Source organism: Thermobia domestica, chromosome 8 (genome assembly GCF_964235325.1).
Source record: "Thermobia domestica chromosome 8, izTheDome1.hap1.1, whole genome shotgun sequence".
NCBI lineage: Eukaryota > Metazoa > Arthropoda > Insecta > Zygentoma > Lepismatidae > Thermobia > Thermobia domestica.
In genome coordinates this window covers 16,427,139-16,432,616 of record NC_137461.1, presented here as the reverse complement: position 1 = coordinate 16,432,616, position 5,478 = coordinate 16,427,139, and the positions used below count along the sequence as shown (strand labels likewise).

Genomic DNA, 5,478 nt, shown 5'->3' with positions numbered 1-5,478 from the left:
CTCTGATTCTGGTTTTATTTAATAGTGCTTCGAAAGCTACATCAGTAGTTTCTACTAAGTGTTGTGTTCACTGGCTTCACCGTATATACGCCTGTCTCTCTCTCATATATATATAGGGTGTCTCAAAAGTTCCCTGACATAGGGTAAGTTATTATCAGAGATACAAAAAAATGTAAGAGGGGAAACCTACCATTTACGTAGACCCACAAAATAACTGAATGAGGTTACTGTCTTTTACGCTAACGTGTCGATGGCCAGCCTTCATTTCAAACATGCCCTCATTCACCATACTTTTACAAAAGTTATCCACCTCCCAGTAAATATTTTCATTTAACATTGGCGCATAGAGTGTACAGCCCAAACGACTCGTCCGATTTAAAACTCCCTTTAAATTGAAAACATCATATTTGGGAACGGCTTCCCCTCTTACATTTTGTTCTAACTCTGATAATAACAGAGTTACCCTATTTGTGAACCACCGAAAGTACGAAAAATCACTCCTAAGTAAAACGCCGTAGTTTGATAATTATGGGTTGTCACAAATTAAGAAATTACACGCGAACTAGTATTTGCTCTCTCTAAATATCCATGTTTCTGAATCCTCCAGTACTAGCACAACGAATTGTATAGTGGAAATTAGGGTACGGGGATACACTTATAAGTACTAATTAATTGATTGTTTCTCTGGTACCGGAGGGTTGTAAAATATGAATATTTAGATAGAACGCATACTAGTCCCTGTGTAATTTCTTGATCCGCTAGCAATAATAGCCCACATAGTCTAAGTTAGGGTTTTTCAAAGAGTAATTTTTCGCGTTTGGGGTGGTTTTTCAACTGGAAGGAGGCGTTTTTGGTCCAATGTTTACCTAAACTGTTTTTTATATTGTTATTAAGGTGTCAATCCCAGAGCTTAGTGGTATTTTTCCTCAGCCATATACAGGATTTTCCAAAACAATGTTTGGAAGGTGATTTCTAACCCCAAGATAAAACGAAAAGTACAGACCAACCTGGTTACACAAATGTTTCCTTTCGGAGTTATAAGCTGTCGAAGCATGATAAAATGAACTTTAAAGGTTCAAAGCTCCGAAACTATGGGACCTACCGTTGTTGAGTCAAAGACTTCACTTAGGAATTAGTATGTGCCCTATCCAAATATCCATGTTTCTGAATTCTAAGCTACTTCCGTAACAATGTTTTGTAGAGGGAGTTTGACTACGGCATATGATTTGAAGTACTCACTAACTACCTCTATATATAAGAAACTCGGAGGGATACTAATAGAACGGTTCATATTTTTTTCTTTACATAGAGTTCAACGTCCCACGATTATGCTCCTAAACGGTGATGATATGGATGATAATGGTCAAGTGATAAAAGTGGGAGAACCACGTAAAAGCTCACGCGCATGGTCTTTGTCTCTCACAAAGCCCATTTGGCAGGAGATAAATTATTCTTATTGATAATTATGATAAAAATTTCCAGCAGAATAAAAAGTATTAACTAATGACACATTTTAACGCCATAAAAATTTATTTTTTTTTTCGAAAAACTACGCATGATAATTGATCTTTAAGTAGGTCATTTTGTTCATCTCTGTGTGATCTATCGATTAATATTTCTTATTTTTTGGTCAATCGTAAAAATTTAAGAGTAGATCATGATTCTGGGCTCTCTCTCATTAACCATACCACGTACTGTCATCTTGTTAGTGTCATAATTAAGAGCGTCTTGAGGATAACTTCCAATATATCTCGCCTTAATATGTTGCGTAATTCTCGTTCATCAATTTTTAGGTTTACAAAATGCACGAAAGCTTTAACACTTCTCGTATTGTTTGTCAAATTCTCGACAGCCCTTTGTGACTCCATGATCTGACCTTCGTCAAAGATCGATTTTCCATCACGTACTAATTCCTACTATTGATTGACTACACGGGTCTGTATCTGTATTATTACCTCGGCGTACGCTAAATCACAAAACACGTGGCAATATGGTTGAATACACTATTCGTGCAAGTGGTAATCATACAGTGGTTGGTTGCTTTATTTATGTATTCAGGCAGAAAAGCTATTGGAGAGATTTCAATGATTATGAATGTTTACAAGACTTCACGCTTCGACTTACAGGGCTCATAGCGAGTCACTTTTTTTTTTTTTTTAACAAAGTTAATTTTTTTTTCAAATTTGTCACTAAAAGTTATTTTTGGGGAGGTAAAGTGATTTTTTTCGTATGATTTATATTTTGCATTGGCAGTTTTCTAAGAAAAATATAAAAATAAATGGAAAAAGGCAGAAACTTGTTACTCATTACTCTTCTGAAAACTTCAGTACTTGCTGCCACATGTGAAACAGTCAGCTTTATTCTCACTTCAGCTTTTATTCTTTCTAAAGCACAGTGGATGCTAAAGCTCTCAAGGTGTGGTTGAGAACCCTTCTATGTGTATTATTTCTTCTATCATAATAGTCTTTTAGTTTCCTCTCATAATAGTTAACGCTCCGTTCAACGTTGTGAGTGTGTGTGATTCATCATGTTCGCCTTGTAAATGAAATGAAATCTTTGAGTTTTACGTCCCACGGTTATGCTGTTAGACTAGAGACGGTGATGATGAGAAATGAAAAATGGTGGAATGAAGAAAGTGGGAGGAAACGGGAGAACCCCGAGAAAACCCCACGAGCACGGTGCGAGCTGGGATCGAACCAAGGACCCCAAGCGCCGGAGGTGAACGCTCTAGAACTGAGCCACCGCGCCCCCATGTTCGTCTTGTGTTATGCTCCTTGTATGTTATTCTTAAGAGTAGGAGATTAATATTTCATGGCTTTCAGAACTCTCAATGCTAACTTAAATATAATGTCTTGGCTGAAGAAATTCGGAAATAGCCCACAACTGGTTCCACTTACTCAGAAGTTTCTTACATTTGCCAAGTCTGCTTACCGTAACTACAAAGCATACTTAGAAAACCTAAGGAAGCTCAAAAAGAAGAAGTAAAAAGAAAAGATCAAACAAAACAACAAAGAGAGAGAGGATGGAGAAATTGACAAACAAAAAAAAAAAAAAAAAAAAAAAAAAAAAAGGGCATGATGAGATTTTGGTTACTTTTTCGTGTTTTTTTGGTCACTTTTCAACTATTTACAAGAGACTAGACCACTATGAGCCCTGGACTTATGAAAGCTGATCAGAAAGGATACAGCAAAGTGTGTGAAAAACAGTTATAACTTTTTCATTTGCCTCTTGTGGTTGGCGAGATCTGTGTAGAAGGCTAAAGTTTTTTCGAGAATAAAGAAACTATTACTGTGTGGTTAAAGAAAGCGGATGTCTGAGTTTGACAGGACCCGCTGTTACTGGGTGGAAGCGCTTGTTACCAAATGCTCGGCAACAGTTTTAAACAAGTCATTTTATAATCGTAACATAATAGGATGATTTGTAGCGTACGATTTCCAAGTAACCTAAGTTGATAGCACTTGGAATATTTGACAAGATTAAACATTCAATCACTAGAGCCCTTTCTATTTCAAGTGTGCCCTCGGAAAATATGTGAAACTTCGGCCCCATCCCCGCCGCACTCTAATGGAGGAAAGAAGTGAATGATCTCGGCTCTGTTGCCAATTTATTACTCAGTCGTTTGGTCTTAACGAGTGAAGATCGTTGGTTAACAAAGACAGAGGACAGCAGACTGCGTGAAATAATTCATTGTGGCAACGCTTCTGCATCCAACTATTGAAAGAACTCGCCCAAAGCAACTTGTCCCTTCTTTCGAGGGACGGGAAAACACACATCGACAGTAGCTCCAAAAGGGCCACACTTGAAATAGAAGGGTTCCAGCAAGAGAGCTGTCAGTAACCTTAGATGCCTAGAATCTGCAAGAATATTGCATTGATTGGGAAACATCCTCTGTTTCGTTAACAGCACTTGCAGCTATTCGTCAAATACTGTACCAGCTTTCATTAACCGCATAAGGCGTAGGTGTCGAGTTTGATTAAAAAAAGACACGTAGTAACAAACTATCTGCGTTTAGACTATCGGATAAGTCAAATTTGAAGCAAGCTGGAAGATTTTCTAAGAACGAAGGTGAAGGCTGTATATGCCGAAGTTGCCGTATTAGAACAAGCACAGTCCCAACAGATAGCCACGTCTTCTGGACAAATATCAAATACTAATTTAAACGTAAGAAGGTATTTAATAAAAAAGAAATAAAGATAATTTTAAACTTTTTATTTAGTTATACAAAAATATTGCTGTAATTGTACAAAAATTATCCAAGCTACTAAATAGGAAGATTAATGAAATATAACGAACTCTATTACATGTCCACTGAAAAAAAAATCAACTGCAAATACTGGCATTATTTCAGTAATAATCGTAGTTTCACAACTCATTTTAACGAATGAACACATTAGATACAATGTTATTATTTCACACATTTGTGATTTGGTGTAACCCAGTACGGTATACAATTTATTCAGTGTGGACATAATACTGAAAAATAACTTGCGACAACTAAAACGAATAAAAGTTTCAGTCTTTCTTTGACTAGTAGTAAGCTCAATCCTGTCTTTTAGACCAGTGGTTCTCAACCTTTGAATATACACTACTAAACGCCCCTGACTTGGTTTCTTATTAATAATAATAAATGATAGGTAAGACTAAATTTCTATGAAGTAGTGACTGTGTCACAAGATTGACGCGGGATTTTAAAATTGATGTAATGCGGCGCAGGATTTTAAAATCGCACTAGTTACGCAGGATTTTAAAATTGATTTTAATTAATTAATTAATTAGTGTGTACTGATATTTAAATTTTAAAATCCTGCGACACTCTTTATGGGACTGCGAGCACACCAATGTGCCGTGACATACCTGTTGAGAACCACTGTTGTAGACAATGCGTATACTGTACTACATTTGTTCGTATTTTTTTAAAAAACAAACTTTTCATTCAAGTTCTGTATATCCTAAACTTTTTGAATATGTATGTATAACGTTGAACTATTTAGTTTCTAATTTTGACCCTTTACTTAATGCACTAGATACATTTGAAAAAAAAATTTGTTCATCAAGGGAAAAGCTCTTTGAAGTTATACGATCTGATTTTTTTGTTCTCATTTACAAAAAAGATTCATTATTATTTTCAAAATTAAGAAACACTTATCTTCAGTTTTCCTGTATCATTAAAAAAAAACTTCCTCTACATCTTTAAGAAAAAAAAAAAAAACTCATCGAATTAACGCTATCATTTTTGCAAAAAATTTTAGTTGTATTCCCTGTTTCTCTGAATAATCACCTGTATATTAAACAAGTTTATTTATTAACAAGCAACAATTATCACAGTTTTAAAATTTCTTAGAAACTTGCAAGGTTATAGCATCTTATTGAAACTGTTTCATGGCACTTATGCGGAAATTATTTCGTACATTCTACAAACATTTTTTTCTTTTTACTTGACATCATCGTTTGTTTCTCAATGTACAGCGGGGGACACTT

At 35.5% G+C, this 5,478-nt stretch overlaps 1 protein-coding gene across 1 annotated transcript in view; it reads right to left on the bottom strand.

The window, feature by feature from the left end:
* Positions 1-4,193: 4,193 nt before the first annotated feature.
* LOC145692713 (major vault protein-like) overlaps positions 4,194-5,478 on the bottom strand; it is a 75,794-nt gene continuing 74,509 nt past the window's right edge. The window contains exon 16 of the mRNA XM_081768128.1: positions 4,194-5,475. The gene's annotated coding sequence lies outside the window, so the exon portion shown is untranslated. The remainder of the gene's footprint in view (positions 5,476-5,478) is intronic.